A 16,905-nucleotide genomic window follows, 5' to 3' on the forward strand; every position below is an offset into this window, starting at 1 on the left:
CTTTCAGCCCTACCAGTGGGAGTGGGTGGGGGCAGGGGCAGAGTTCTCTTTCTAGGCTGGGAAGGTATTCAGCTCCCCCCCCCCCCCCCATTCCTTGGCACCTCTGAGAATCTTTTGGGAATATGTCTTCACTGTCAGGCTACAGGTAGCAGTGCAGGACTTGGTTTAGCACTTGTACCCCACAAGGATACTTATCAGGGCCATTCCTTTCTGAGCATGTGGGTTAATAAGATCTCCGTGGTAGTGGGACCTTGGAGAAATTAAGCTGCTGGCATGTTGGCCACAGAGCAAAATGCTGCAGCGAGAAGCTGCAAGCTGCAGGCTCCCAGCTAGCTGCCTTGAAAGGGACCACAGTAAATCAGGAGCAGCCATTGAGGCTGGTGCTGGATTTCAGGGCCAGCCCCCCGCCAGGGGCTGCGGACCCCCCAAAACCAACAGCAGCAGCACCATCAACGACAACTGGCCGGTGCAGGCCGGTTGCCGGGAAGCCGACTACGCGCGCAGGGAAGGGGGGCCCGAAGAGGCGGTTGCTGGAAGCTGCTGTTAGAGGTGAGGGAATGAGAAGGGGAAGGAAGGAACAGAGGCACCAGGGGGACTTGGAACAAAGGGGGAGAGGGGTTCTGGTCACACTAGTGTGGGCAGCGCAGGAGGAGGTGAAAGCGCTAGCTCGAAAGAGAGGGAAAGAAGAAAGCAGCCGAGAGCCACCAAGAAGAGGAGGAAGTGGGAGATGCGCTGCTTCCTGTAGAAAGCGCGATGATTGAAGACAAAGCTGGGTGGGGACTAGTCCCTGGGCTGCAGGCGCCGCTGCTACACACGCACAGCGCACAGCGCGCAGCGGCGGCCGCTCCGTGGCAGCTCCTACTACTGCTGGGCTGGGCCGGGCCGGGCTGGGCGGGCTGCGCGGGCTGCGCCGGGCTCCCCTGCACACATCGGCTCCCCCGCAGGAGACCAGCCGCTCTCCGACGAGCCGCGGGCGCCCAGGTAAAGGGGCCGCTTTGGGGCTCGCTCCTTTTTAAGCGAGAGAATGACCACCGCCTGCGGTTGTAAGGGCGGATTTCTCAGGGAGGATGGGGACGTTGCTTCGGGATCGGTGGGGGGGGAAAGGATGAGAGGATGGGTTCTTTGAGAAGGGCTGTTGAGAATGGCCAAATTCGTGGCACATTTGCTTTTGCGTGTGTTTGGTTTTTGTTGTTGAAATCATCGTTGGCGCTTCGCTTTGGCGATTCGTCAGAAAAACACCCTAAGTGTTAAGAAGCCGTTTGCAGAGTTCTCTTGGAAGAAAAGCGGGGCTCAGTTGAAATCAACTGGGGCTGTGAAGCTGTGGGCTCATCGTCTGAGCGTTGCAGTCCCCTCGTCTTAAGGGTGTTAAGTGGTGGAAAATGTTCGTTGCATTATCTTTCTTACATACTGCACTGAGGTGTCTGCTGTTTTGCACTATAACGACTGTGATTTAGCTGTTTTTTAAATTATGATTTATTTATTTATTTATTTTTGGTTAAATCCTTTTGTACTCGGAATTTGCCAACAAGGGCTGGAATTGCGTATATGAGGGGCAGTATTTGTTTTAAAAAACGGTGTCTTCCTCCCTCTGCTCTCTGTGCAGCTGCCTTCTGGATAACCTCAGAAACAGCTACCATTTGCCAGTAGGTCTCATCCTAAAGTTGCATCCTTTCTCAAAGGAGTGTGGCGGGTTTAACTTGTCCAGAATCAGATATATATGGATTTGATGTTTATGTGGATTTTATTCATCTGTAGGTCAAGATGCATGTTACCCTTAGTGAGGGACAAAACGTGAAAGTGGAGCTCGGTTATTTCCTTACCTGTATACACCCAAATGGTAAAATCAAAATGCGATTTTTGTTCTTTGGTTATCTTGAGCAATGGATCCTCTTAATGAGAGTGCCCATGACTATGACTTGTTCATATTTATGAACGACCTGTAAAAGTACAGTAAATAGGTCTAATGGATTGGAAATGAAATTGTGAGATGTCTTTGGCAGGATATGTAGGAGAAAGAGCATAAGACCCTACTGAAGCATGGTTTTAAAAATTAAGCTTTGTTTCCAATGGAAAGTGTGGGTAAGCAATAAATGGTCATTGATGAAAGGTTTCTTCTTGAATGTTTCGAATGAAGAGAGATAAGTTTTCAAAGGAAAGAAAGAACTGCTTATAGTAAGGTAAAAAAAAATAGTAAAAAGGTCGTATTTAGATATTCAAATTCCTAACATATAGGCTTTTAAACACTAAATATGCCGTTGAGAGTGTATATGGCTCCTCATTTCTCACCATTCTCGGTTATGAGAAGCTGTAAGGTCTGCTTTTTAATGCCATCTTTCTGAAATTGATTTGGCTTCCCAAAATTTGTGGGTAGCAGCACATGTTCAGAGATGAGAATCTTTAGGTACTAAAGGAAAAAAAATGCCTACTTCTCTGAGGTTACTTATTAAATTAAACTTGTGCTATGTCTAAGGAGCAAAATATTGCTAGTGTTGAAACCGTAGAGTTTCCCTGTGGAGTCAATGAATTTAATCAAACCTGTAGGCAAGACAGATCATTCCATGTACTTCACAATTACACTCCCCATTTGCCTCCTAAAGAATAAAATATGTAAAGATCATCTTCCAGGGGGAGATGTAGGGTGGATCTTGGATCCAGAATGCCCTTAACTTGGATCCAGTTTTGTGATCAAGCTGCCTGTCACTAAATGAAATAGAAAGTTGGGAATCTGGGCTGTATGAACAAGGATGGGGCTCACCCTTTGGTACTTACTCATCTTCAGGCTGTATTCACTGGATCCTGCCAACACCCTGCTTTATTTGGGGATGTGTAGATAATCTGCGTTATTCTTCGCTGCGTTTCACAAAAGAGTAAGAAAATGAAACCTTGGCCCTTAGGCACAGGAGAGTCAAGAGGGCCCCCTGTTCTCTTTTAGAAAACAATTAAGAGCTGCCTATTTTCTGCACAGCACAAAACATTTCCTTAATTGTTAAATTCCAGCTTGAAGCACAACATCAGTGAGTAACAGCAGATCAGCCACTGTGATGGTAGAAGGTTTAGGAAAAAGACAAAAATGCTTCTGTGCTGTAAAACTGGACTATTTCCACTTGTTCCGGCCATAGGGAATATTGAAAGACATAGTGCTTTTGCCCAGAGTATTCAGTGGCTTTTGAGGGAGTCGATGGACACTGAAATTTTAATTGTATAGGTTTTTTTTCCTGCCATATGGCCAATGGCTGAGTGGAAACATGACTCCATTATTTCGTGGCCAGCCCTGGGCCTCATATGGTGGGCACATAGTGAATGTATTTGGTTGACTGACTTTTTTAGCCTACTTCAGAAGGCAGGCCCAACTTTTAAGTATAAAAGCTCTATCGTCAAAGCAGAAAGCCAGTTCAAAAAGACAACTGTGGGTAGAATAAAAGAACATCGTGGAGTGAAAAGAACACAGGCTTCGAGAGTCCGGCAGATCTGCCTTTGAATCCTATCCCTGGTTCTTACTACTTGACCTGGTACGTTAATGTATAAACCTTAGTTTCTTCTTTGTAAAGAGAAGTTAATAGTACGTAATCAAGGGTTTCTTTTTGTTTTTGTTTTTGTTTTTCATTTTGTTGCGTTTTGTTTTTGCTTTTGTGTGTGAATAGGTGAGTGCCTGCTATGTGGTAGGTACTCAGATGTCATTTTTTCTTCATGGGTGACATAAGGGAAAACTAGCATATTCTCGACCTTTGCCGCTAGCTACCTCCAAGGTTCCAGGAGATATATATATATTTTTTAATTGGAGTAAAATATATATAACATAAAATTTCCCCTTTTAACCACTTTTAAGTGTACCATTCTGTGGCATTAAGTATATTGACATTGTTGTGTAACCGTTACCACTGTCCATCGGCAGGCCTTTTCCATTTTTCTCAAACTGAAACTCTGCTCCCATCAAACAATAAGTTCCCATTTCTTCCTCCCCACAGCCCCTGGCAACCGCCATTCTACTTTCTGTCTCTGACTTTGACTACTCTGGGTACCTCATGTAAGTGGTATGTCTTTTTGTGACTGGCTTCATTCACTCGCCATAATGTCTTCACAAAGTTCATCCGTGTTGTAGCAGGTGTCAGAATTTCTTTCTTTTTTTAAGCTGGATAAGATTCCTTTGTGTGTCTACCCCACACTTTGTTTATTCATTCATCTGTTGGACACTGGGGTTGCTTACATGTTTAACCTAGTGTGAATAATGCTGCTGTGCACATGAGTGTACAATTATCTGTTTGAGTCCCTGCCTTCACTTTTTTGGGGTACCCAGAAATGGATTTGCTGCATCAAATTGTAATTCTGTGTTTAATTGTTTTGAGGAATGGCCATACTGTTTTCCACAGCGATGGTACCATTTTGCAGTCCTACAGCACTACGTAAGAGTTCCAAATTCTCCTCATCCTCACCGACACTTGTTATTTCTTGGGGGTTTTTGTTTGTCTGTTTTTGATAGTAGCCATACGAATGGATATGAATTGGTATTTCTTTATGTTTTCAATTTGCATTTCCTTAAGGATTAATGAAGTTGAGCATCTTTTCATGGACCTCTTGGCCATTTGTGTATCTTCTTTAGAGAAACGTTTACTCAAGTCTTTTGCTCATTTTTTAATTGGATTGTTTTCAAGGAGACATTTTTAAATGGTGGGATCTCTTAACATAGTGCATCATAAAGATCATGATTGTAATATTTGTACTTAATCTCTTGCATATGCCAGTATTATCTCTGCCCAAGTAAAATATATCTCTCAGAAGTAACTTTTAAAATCAAAAGGAGGGGCGGTGCCTGGGTGGCCCAGTCAGTTAAGCCTCTGACTTCAGCTCAGGTCATGAATAAGTCTTGTGGGTCTGAGCCCTACATTGGGCTCTGCGCTGACAGCTCAGAGCCTGGAGCCTGCTTCAGATTCTGTGTGTGTGTGTGTGTGTGTGTGTGTGTGTGTGTGTGTCACTCTTCCCCTCCCTTGTTAGTACTCTATCTCCTTCTCTCTCTAAAACACAAAATAAAAAACATTACATTTTTTTTTTAAAAAATCAAAAGGAGAAAGTAAGAAAATCTGTATAGCTCCTGGTAATTGGTGATATCAAGGACCTGATAGTGAAATCCAAACCCGTATTGTAGACAGTCACACCAGTGAACTGGCTGGTCAAATGTGGACCAGGCTACTACAGAGGAGGCCCTGGGGGACTGTTGTTCCCATGTTCTTCTAGTCTCTTCTCATTAGCTGGATGAGAAAAAAAATGCCCAATAGTTAGCAGGGTCAGAAATAAGGAAGAGAATCTAAAGTACTAAATTGTTCTTCAGCTCTTTATTTTATTTTTTTTTAAGTTTCTTTATTTATTTTGAGAGAGAGAGAGAGAGAGAGAGAGAGAGAGAGAGAGAGAGAGTGTGCCTGTTGCACGCATGCATGAGACAGCAGGAGAGGTGCAGAGAGAGAGGGAGAGAGAATCCTAAGTAGGCTCTGAGCTGCCAGTGCGGGGCCCGACCTGGAGCTGGAACCCAAGAGCTGTGAGATCGTGGCCTGAACCGAAACTAAGAGTCCAACCCTTAACCAGCTGAGCCACCCAGGTGCCCCTCTCCAGCTCTGCATAATGGAGAGGATTAACCTGTGAAGAAGGGGCTTTGGTAGTTAAACGACAATAGATTTCTGAAAAAGGTTTCTACTAATGAAATGTGATGCTGATCTAAATTTCACTTTTGAAAATAGGGAATCCTTCCGTGTTTCATTTCCCACTGCAGATGTCACCCCTGATTCTGAAACTGGTGAGGCGGGGAGTGGACAAGGCTTGAGAGGAGCTGGGTGGGAAGATGAAGGGAGATTCTGTTAAGAGCAACAGTATCTGAGATTTATGGTGTGGGAACAGAGGTTGACCTTGAATGGTTTGAAGAACTCCTGAATGATCATATGTGTATTTCTTATAATGTACTCTTTGTGTTGGTTGGTTGAATAATGAACCCCAGTTTGTTTAATTTGCAAATCTATTTATTCTGCATTTACTTGGAGGATCCATCACTGGCTTTACTAGATCCGGGTGGAGAGGGGAGTTACAGAGCTATATTAAGACTTAGTTCCTGGCCTTTGACATCATAGGACTTGTACAACTGAAAATGACCTGGGGATGAGCCTAACCTGCATCAAACCATCCATGATGGATCATAGAAAAGGCCTAGAATTTAAGTTACCTTTCTAGATTTGCCCAGATGATTAATACCTTGCCTCCCAATTCAATCTCCATTTCACCTCCCTCCGTCTTAGGGCAAACGGACAGAGAAAGTCTCTATAGTTTGTCACTTTTAAAATTGTTTGTATGACCAAATTATTTTGTTTAAAAAGAAGACCATAAGTGTTTAAATTTAACACCCTGTGTAACGTGTAAGTATGCAGTTTCTGTGTTCAGATTTGTTCAAATGTAAAGATGCCATGTTGGAATTGCAATTCAGATTTTCAGGTAAGAGTGTTAGAGATATATATGTTCCCCCAGACTCTTATGTTACAGAAAACGAGTTATATTTAATGGGAATCGATGTTCAAACAATCTCTAAGGGACTTCATTAAACATTTAAAAAGAGGGAGTTCAATCTTAAACTCGAGTGATAACATGTTTCTTAGAAATGGTACCACTTTATACCAAGGTTTGAGATAAGACAAGATCAACTCTTTTATCTCTTGGCAAATATGTGTAAACAGTCAAGCTCTTTAAAGGAGAGGCCTGGGAAAACTAGGCCCTTGACCCCTTCCTCCCTGTTGCTTTGGACTTTCCTTGCCCTCCTGCCAGCCTGGTTGTCAGGGTCAGACCTTTCCACAATCCTCTCCTCCAGTACCTGGCACTCAGAGCTAGTGAAGAGGGTCTAGAAGCTGGGTTCTACTCCACATTCACTGCAACATCTGTAGGGCCATTGCTGTTCTCTGAAAACCCTCTTCTTCTTTTTTTTTTTTTTTAATTTCCTCTTTTACTATTCCCTGTGCATTTTCAATAAAACCCTTAAACCTAAGTCCCACTACTTTTATTTATTTCAGGTGACCTCACCTTCTGTTTATCTGAAAAGGTATATATTACAGGCTTCCTCAACCTCATTACTTACCATCTCAAAATACCTCTGTGTCTCCACTCATTCTCTTCCCCTGTCTTCTTAGGTCAAATTAACACAGCCTTTCATTCAAGCTGAGAGTAAACTCTTTACTTGGACTCTCTATTCCATTTCTTTTTACTTTGTAGGGGACTATGTTCTGACAATAAGTCTATCTCTTTCACACGTATTTGGTTTCTTATCTTAATTGGCCCTCTTCTCTTTGCCTGCAAATGTGATTAGTTCATGCACATAAATTAATTTAAAATTAGATCTGCTGCCAACAGAGCTTCCCCTTGACTTTTATAACCTCAACGAACCTGTTCTCTTCTACCTGTTGGGGAAGAAAAATAGTTTTCCCACTATCCTTCTAAGTTCTCATCTGGGAACCCTGGAACAAAAGGCCGATTTATTACTGAGAGAAAAGCAAACATACTTGTTAACATGTATACCTCATGTATACATGCAGGATACCCAGGAAAAATGAGTAACTCTCAGAGGTGGCTTAGAATTCCGGCTGAAATACCATCTTCAGCTAAAGGCAGAGAAGAAGGGTTGGAGGAAGCCAGTTATGGGGGAGGTGACCAGGAAAAGTGTGGTAAATAAGAGTAAGATTAAGATAAAGCAGATTTAAGTGGGTACCTGTCCACTGACTAGAGTCTCTAGGGATTTAGTCATCCTTCCCTCTCAGGTAGGAGAGGGAGGAGGCACCCTTATAAATGGAGATTTCCTTTATAAATGTAAATTTCCCTTACATAAGCAGTAATGTCTACTCTGTTTTCAGAATTTCTCCTGTGTCTGCTGTTTCCCAAAGTATCCTGTTCAAAATAATCTGTATGTCAAAGAGGTATATTTTGGGGTGGCACATTCTTCCACCCTTCATAGCTCTCTCAAGGCTCCCAACTTCCCCACTAACCCCCAAGTTATGATCCCTAAATATGTTTGTTCTCAAGATTTGGTTTTTCTGCCTCTTAATTTCTCCCTCTCCCTTTATCAAATCCTTTTCTATGACTTTAGTCATTGTCACCGTGCAGGTAAGTTCAAATGTGATCCTTCATCCTCATCACTCATCCGCTGCCAAACTTGTACATCAAGCACCCTGCAAACATTCGACCCACTGAAAATGAAACTCACATGTCCAAATCAGTGCTACTATTGCCTTTCCCCACCCAAAACTAGCTCCTACCGGATTCCCTGACTATTAATGACACCCCATTCTCTCAGTCCCTCAGTTATAAAAACTCAATTTCAGTTTTCCTCAACAAACAGCCCAAGTTGTAGCTGGTCCCATAGCTTTTTGCACTGTGATTGGGAACATATCTTGACACTATCTACTCTTTTCCACATTGATAGCTGGTGTCTTAGTCCAGGCCCTCCTAACTTCCAGCTGGACTGGTTTGTGTGTGTTCTTTCCTCTCCCTAGAATAACCTTCCTACTTCCCCTTCCACACTTCACCCCACAGTGTTACTTCTCTGAATAGCCAAATTCCATCTGTTCTGTAAGACTCAGTTCCAATGCTACCTCTTCCATGAAGCCTTCCTTGGTTTCTTTCCCTCCCTCCCCAGTAAGAAACAATTTTTACCTCCCTTGAAATCTTTTGTTCTTTCATCATAGCAGTTAGCACATTCTAGTGTGTATAATGGCAATCTGCCTTTCTTCCCCTTCAGCCAGCTCTTTGAGGACAGTGGCCACGCCCAGTTTCATCTTTGTCTTCCTTATATATAGCACACAAATACAGTTATGTGGGGTTTTCTGTTTATTTGTTTTTAATTTCAGCTTTACTGAAGTATAACAAATAAAATAAGCCATTTAAAGTGTACAGTGGGCTCATTTGATACATGTATACATTGTAAAAGGATCCCCTCCATCGAGATAATTAACACATCCCTTACTTCACATATTATTGTGTGTGTGTGTGTGTGTGTATGCGTGTGCATGTGAGAGAATATTTAAGCTCACAAATGCAGTTTGTTTATAATTCATTTATTTACTGAACTCTCCTTCATCACTTATTTTTTGATGCAGACTAGGCTAGATACTTTAGGAGCTCTCTAGGAGCTCATAAACTACAGGGGAAACAGACAAATGCTGATGTAATTATAACCCAGTTGGTCATTCGGTCCACAAGCCTTAACTGAATGTCTGCGATGTGCCACGTGTCCTTGGAGGGGCCAGGGAGACTTGGATGAACGAAACAGGCCAGTTCTTTGTTTTCTTGGAACTCACAGTCTAGTGTTGGGAGAGATCCAGTAAACACATAAACAAGTGGCTTTTAGATCTGGCTGCATGTTCAATATCACTGAGTGGTACTTTGAAAAAAATACCCAGGTCCTGGCCTCAGCCCAGGCTAATTAGATCACAGCCAGCCAAGTTTGGACCCCATTGACAAGAAATAAATTATAATACAAGAAAATATCAGGTAGTGAGAAGTGCTAAGATGGATGAAAATAGAAACAAGTTGAATGATGGAGATTATACATACGATGGTGGTGGTAATGGAAATGTACTTTTGTTGGGTAGTCCCTGAAGACCTCTCTGAGGAGGTGACATTTAAATTGAGCCTTGGTGAGGAGAACACCATGTGAGGATGTGAGGATGTGGGGGGTGGGGGCGGGTGAGAGTTCCCAGTCAGGTCCTAAGGATGAGATGAAATTCAGAGCCAGCATGTCCTTTTCACATACATGTATAACAATCTCGGGGTGCCTAGGTGGCTCAGTTGGTCAACCATCTGACTACTGATGTCAGCTCAGGTCATGATCTCATGTTTTGTGAGACTGAACCCTGTGTCAGACTCTGTGCTGACACTGTGGAGCCTGCTTGGGATTTTCTCTCTCCCTCTCTCTGTCCCTTCCCCACTCACGTGCATGCACTCTCTCTCAAAATAAACAAATAAACTTAAAAAAATAGTCTATGAAATATGTCTTTCCTCTACAGAAAGCCACTTTTCCGTTAAACTAGGCTGTCTCCAAATGTAGCACACTTGGCTGCTCCATTGAGTACCTGGTCTGGGTTAAATTTTATTCGGATCAAATTGATTTACACAGTCAGCAAGACTACTTTGTTTCATTATATTTCTCTACACTGCAATCAGCACTACAGGGCTTGTTGTCTGGACTAAATGCCAATGTTATTGTTTAAAATAAACCTTAGGTACTTGGTATTATCTTCTAGATGAACAAAGTAGAGAAAGCAGTGATTTTTGCCCTTAATTCTATTGGGAGGAACCAAGGAAAACCTCACAGAGGAGCCATTCGGACCACATAGAGTCAAGCGCTCACTTGTGGTTGAATGAGTGAAAATCAACACATTTCAGCAATCAAGTTGAGAACTAGCATTTGCTGGGCATGCTGTTTGTGCCCCGTACTTTGCATACATTACTGTTTGCCATTAGTTTTAAAAAAATAACCCTATGAGAAGTGAACAGAATTTTTCTATCAGGGTACTTTTGGTTGCTGGTAAAGGAACACCCTACCAAAATGGCTTAACCAACAGGAAATTTGCCTCAAGACCTCCTGAAAGAAGGGTAACTCCAGAACACTGTTCTTAGCAACCTGCATTCTTTCCTTCCTCCTGTTCTGACATCCTCCACAGTTGGTTTCTCTCTTAGACTGCTCCCCTGCCGGTGCTGACATGGCTACTACAATTTCAGAATAACAGGCAGATTTCAATATCTAGAGGCACAGTGAGGTGACCGATTCCTTTTCATGTACCTCTTATTAGTGTTATAGAACAGCTGTCTCCAGCTGAATCCCCCTCAGAGCTCACACGCTTTATCTATGGAGGTGAGGCAGATGGAACCCCTGTGATTGGCTGATGTGAGAGTTTCCTCCTGGGGCCACGGAACAGCGTCTCTGAAGCACGTGGTCACCAGACCCCGGAGAAAAGGTCTGGTTGTGTTAGCAAAGGACAAGGAGTTGATGATTAACAAGTAGGCAGTCAATGGAGTCTAACACTATTATTATTCCCATTTTGTAAGTGAAGCTATCAAGCCTCAAAAAACGTAATTGGTATTTCAAGAGCCCACAACTTGGAGTTGACCAGTGTTTCCATGCATTTCCTTTTGAAAAACACACATACACACATAGACAAAAAGCCTGTTTTTGTTAAATGGTGGTGATATAGGTAGATGGGAGAAAGAATCCTGAAAGAAAATACCAAATGGCTAATACAAGACTTAGTAAATAACCTTCTAACCAAATTATTCCAGAGGAAAACACATCAGGTCTTATAAAGCCATAAGAATGTCATTTAACTTATAATATAAAAACAGGGAGGGGGACAAAACATAAGAGTCTCTTAAATGTGGAGAACAAACAGAGGGTTCCTGGAGGGGTTGTGGGAGGGGAGATGGGCTAAATGGGTCAGGGGCATTCAGGAATCTACCCCTGAAATCATTGTTGCACTATATGCTAACTAACTTGGATGTAAATTAAAAAAAATAAATTAAATGAAAACTTCAAAAAAAAAAAAAAAAGAATGTCGTTTAATTTAGACAACCACTCTTGCATTATCTGCATTGTAAAAAATTGTGTAAATATATATATATGTAACATATATATAAATTATATGTTATATATATGTTACATACATATAAATATATGTTACACACACACGTGTGTATATATATATACACACACATATATATAAAATGAGATTTCCTGCCTGGTCAGTTAAGTCAATTTGATGTAAATAAAATCCACCCTGGGCCAAGACAGGCCCCAGAGAGGCCAAGGGTTCTCTATGTGTGGCGCCTGTTAGACTTCAATGAAAACCTTGTTTTCTCTAGAGAGGTGTGTATTTTGTTGATTACAGCACCTGTAAGAGAAGAATGACTAATCTCTGGAATTTCAGATTATGAGTTGTTTCGAAAATTGGTTTTCACTTTCCAACTCTGGAGGCAACATGCAGTTCTATTATCGTTGCCTTTTCTTCGTGGTTCCTACTTTCCACTTTGGCATTGTATTTCAGAGGCCACGTGTGTGAGGCAGCCATAGTGAAAAAAAGGGAGATTTCAGCAGAATTGCTGTCATTACAGTGTTTTGACTGCTTGCCTTGAGGTGTGGTTTCTTTGCGTTCTCATCATAGCAGACTAAGTATTAATAGTAGGAGTACCTTTTCTATAATAAATGATTGAGTGCTTCCTACTCATAGTTGCATTTTTAAACAGGAAAGTAAAGTTAATTTCTAGGCTTTGCCAACAGAGCTGTATTTAAGAAGGGTATTTATCTGATCTGTACAGAACCATATTAGAAAAATTGTGAAAAAACTTAAACAGGAAAAAAAACCCATCCTTTTTGAGTCTTTTTAGAGAACTGAGCTGATCCTTTGCTATTAAAAAAAAAATCTCATAAATGATGACTGTGTTTAGGGAACATCATGGTGTATAGGCATTCAAATAATTTCACTAAGAAAAAAAAAAACCCCTTGATATTGAACAGCCCCTAGATTTTCTTTTAATGAAAATAACACAAAAGTTAAGTAAGAAAAGGTCAAAGCTTTTAGGTAAAAGACAAATGATGTGTTTTTTATTATAAGTCTTAAAATAATCCTAAAATACTGTAGTGTAAAAAATAATTTTCTGTGGTGTCTGGGTGGCTCAGACAGTTGAGTGTCTGACTTCATCTTAGGTCATGATCTCGTGGTTTGTGAGTTCAAGCCCTGTGTCGGGCTTGCTGCTCTCAGCACGCAGAGCCTGCTTTGAATCCTCAAGTCTCCCTCTCTCTCTGCTCTTCCCCCACTCACGCTCCCTCTAAAGAAAATAATAAATAAATGTTAAAAAAAATAATTTTCTAAAGCTTAATACACAAGTGAGCATAGTTAATTAAAGGACACCAGTTTGGAATCGGAATCTCTAGAGCAAGTTACTGTCTATGCCCGAGTTTCCTCATCTATAAAATGGGAAATAATAATGACAATACCTACTTCACAAAATTGTCAGGAGAAAATTATATAATGTATTAAAATGTTCATTTAGCAGAATGCATGACATAGTAACTATTTAGAAGTATAACTATTAATTACTGTAATTACTACTGTTACTACAAAGCTGGAATTAGAGTATCTTTTATTCTGTCCATGGGATTCTTACCAAATTCTAGCAGAAATCACTGTTATGGACCAACAGCAGTCACAGACACAAAGAACTTGGAGTAAGGAATCACTTGAGGAAGCCTATTTCCCTGGGATAGCCAGATGTTGATGTTGTGACTTAAGCGCCAATCTCAGGCTTGCACTATTTGTCCAGTAATCCATGCACTTAGTCATACATATTTCCAGTTTTCCTTCCCAGCTCACAAAAGGCTTACACTTCTCTGTCCATTTAGTTAGATGTAGCCACATATCTTGTATTAGCCAGTGAAATGTGAGCATAAGTGCTATTTATCACTTCCAGGAAGAAGCTTCTAAGAATCAGGGTGTGAGTGCATTCCTTGGCAATTGGCGGTGGTAGGAACACAGAAATGGGGGCTGCATTCTTAAGCCTGGGTCTTAGAGTAAAGACAACCCGGGAATGGTCTCTCCACTGACCCGCAATGGACATGTAGTGGGAGTGGGAAATAAGCTTTGCTGTCTTACACCACTAAGATTTGGGAAATGTTCATCACCACAGTATAACCTAGCCAATTTATCCCTTCAAACTCTAGAGGAAGAGTATGTTATTGGTAACAGTGCATAAAATGTGTAGCTATTTGGAGACGGTGATTTTTAGTGACTATTTTGTGTGTGTGTGCGCGCGCGTGTGTGTGTTTTATATGTTGTATTATATGAAAGCATCAGGAGATAGAGTTTTAAATTAAATAGATTTATAAGTTTCCATTTAAATTTTCTTTTAAAATAAGGTTTGTTTCCAATTCATACTGAGGAAAGCCAACATACCAAAATTACCAACTGTGCTTTTTTTTGGAGAGAGTCAACCATGATGCCAAAGTCAGGACTCTGAATTCTAAGCCCAATACTATCATTGGAAAATTGTCCTTCTCACTGAGAGCTTACCCCGAATGGTGCCTTGTGAGGCAAAGAATCTTTCTCATAGACTAAGCCACACCCATGGTCTTTGTCTCCAATAAAAAAATGGTCTCCCCTAAGCCCTATTGCGATGTTCTGGTTATAAACAATGATACTTATTACATAGCGTGTCTTAAATAATATGTATTGAATAAATGAACAGAACAGTCCAGTTTTTCCAAATGTCTGGACTCTTTCATGTTTGCATTTAAAAAGTCAATGTCTTTCTTTATTTTGGACATCGGTTTAAAAACATCTTGGTATTAAAAGACTTAACATTTATTCTTTTGTAACACTTTACATGGGACCGATCATGTACCCACAGATTTAGGCTATTTTATTTGCTATTTTTTTAGTGCTGATTTTATTTCACTTGATTATTTCATTTGGGTCTCTAAAACTACATTATGAAATACCTTAATTATTTAAATTAGGAACAGATTAATTATCTCCAGTGTACAAACTCAAATTAATTTCATTATTAACCCAAGTTTTAAATTGATTAATGTTGGAGCATTTAAGGAACCAAGCGGCGGTTTTTTTTTTTTTTTTTTTTTTTTTTTTTTTTTTTTTTTTCCTTAAGGAGAAGGGCATATTTGATTTGATGAATCTCTCCATCACACCAGTTATGCTAATAGGAGCGAGAAATTTGCAAGAAAACTTTGAATAGCTTTTGTAAACCGCCCAGAAACCTGTGTGTCTGGGGCTTCTGGGAGAACAATCTGTGAGTCATTTTAAAAAACAAACACATCTATAATCACAGTGCATGTTGTTACCATGGTAATTAGGCCTGTCGAGTTGGGTTGCTTATGTTCCTGTCAAGGGAAGAGGGGGAGAGAAACTGAGAATTCAGAGCTTGGACTATCAGCTTCTATTTGCCTATTGCAAGAGAGAGTTTAGGGGGATCTTGAAAACATACTGGCATAGTTATCCTTAGACGGGAGTTAAGAAACTCTGGCATACCTCCTTTGTTATTGAATGTAAGTTAGCCATATTAGTGTCGGGGGGTTGTGATTCACGGGGGAGAAAAGGACCATTTGACATTCTCTTGGGGGTAGAAGGGGGGAAAAATAGATCCTTTATCTGATACATAATTACATATAAGTCTTTGAGGTCTGCCTGGGGAAATATCTTGCACGCCAGTGCACAAGGCTTTAATGATCTTCCAAAAGACATCACATACCACAGGCATAATGTTATTGCAGATTTAAAGGATCCTTAATGCATTATTCTAATATGGGTAGAGACTGGTTTTAGTGAGGCCATTGTTTCAGAGCTGATCCCCAAGTGGATGAGGTATCTTTTCTCTATTATATGGAGTAGATTTGACTCCTTTATCTTGGTCAGTCATCTTATAATATGGGCCCATGGGTCACAGAGATTAGAGAGGTTATGTGAGCTCCACTCCAGAGGAAGGTAAAATCAAAACATAAGACTTGTTTGATGGACAGTCAACACAGTTATTGGGCCAGTGAAATTACGTACGGTGGGGGTGAGTCATTATGATTCTATATGGGGAGAAAACAACACCCTTATTAAATTAAAGGTATGAGTGAGTGCATATAAAGCTGTTTTTAAGAATGTTTCTAAGTTTACTTTAAGAAGTCTAGATATCTTCTCAAGTGGATAATTATAATATGTTGACTAGAGTTTTATTTTTTTAGAGTATTCCTCAAGCAGATTTTAAAGCAGATTTTATTTAGAGCTAAACAACTTTTCCTTGTTAAAACTGTTTTTCAAAAGGCTTGAAATAAAGTGCCCTGGTGCATGATGAAAGGGTCATAGCAACTCAGGGAGTTTGTGTGTAGTTTATGCCCTTGAAAGGATATATTAACTACTTCTTGAAACTGTGGGTTTCATTTTTTCCTCTCCTATATGGAGAGAAGTCACACATTGCTTGAACTCCATTCTGTGCTATCCTAATTTTCTTAACATTATGAAACGATGCTTAACAAACTTTTTTTCGGATAATCAAAGTAATTCATGGTGATTATTGAAAATTTGGAAAATACTTAAATTGCCAAAATACTTGAGTTGTTAGTTGAACTGCACGTAACAGAGACTTGACTTCACCGTGGGTGACAGAAGTTATTTCTCTTTCACATAATAATTCAGAGGTATGGGTAGTCCAGGGCTGGAAAGGTAGCTCTGCCCCCCAAGAACATCCAGGGACCCATGCTTTTTCTATCATGTTAGTCCATCACTCAAGCATGTTTTTCTTGGTTTATGATCTAAAGTAGTAGCTTGCCCTAAGGATCTCACTTATCACCAGCAGGAAGGGACGTAGTTGGAAAGGGGAGGGCATGGCCCACAAGTTGACATTTATCACTGTTGCAGTCTTCGCATTGAACTTTGTCTCATAGCCACACACCTCGCAGCAATGGAGGCTGGGAAAAGTAGTTATCCTTGACATCTATGTTCCTAGCTGAAAATTCCATTATAAGCATAAAAGAGAAGAGCAGATACTGGACATATCTAGCAATTTCTGCTACTTTCATTATCCTATAGATGATAGGATAGAAGAGGTGATATGCTGTTTACATTTTGATGTATCTTCTTCCAGTCATTTTCTAGAATAACCTATATCAGAGAGATTATAATATTTATCAGAAAATAATATTTGTGAAATAATATACTAGAAGAATATACATGTGAAAATATAAAAAAGGATTAGAAAAAATATATTTGAAACATATGTTACAAAATTAACTGAGGTCATACTATATGTAGTTTTGTATTTTTTCACATTACTTTATATCATGTATATTTTTCCTTATTTAAAATTTTTGTATCTGTTTTTTAAAAAGTTTTAGTT

The 16,905-nt window shown here is 40.4% G+C and overlaps 1 protein-coding gene across 3 annotated transcripts in view; it reads left to right on the forward strand.

Moving 5' to 3' along the window:
- Window positions 1-421: 421 nt before the first annotated feature.
- GNG2 (G protein subunit gamma 2) overlaps window positions 422-16,905 on the forward strand; it is a 118,741-nt gene continuing 102,257 nt past the window's right edge. Inside the window, exon 1 of one of the 3 annotated variants that reach the window (XM_023255687.2) lies at window positions 422-549. The gene's annotated coding sequence lies outside the window, so the exon portion shown is untranslated. Of the gene's footprint in view, window positions 550-769; window positions 982-16,905 lie in introns of those variants that run through there. The other 2 variants (XM_011283234.4, XM_019833015.3) reach the window with 2 other exon arrangements.

The sequence above is a fragment of the Felis catus genome, chromosome B3 (genome assembly GCF_018350175.1).
Source record: "Felis catus isolate Fca126 chromosome B3, F.catus_Fca126_mat1.0, whole genome shotgun sequence".
Lineage (NCBI taxonomy): Eukaryota > Metazoa > Chordata > Mammalia > Carnivora > Felidae > Felis > Felis catus.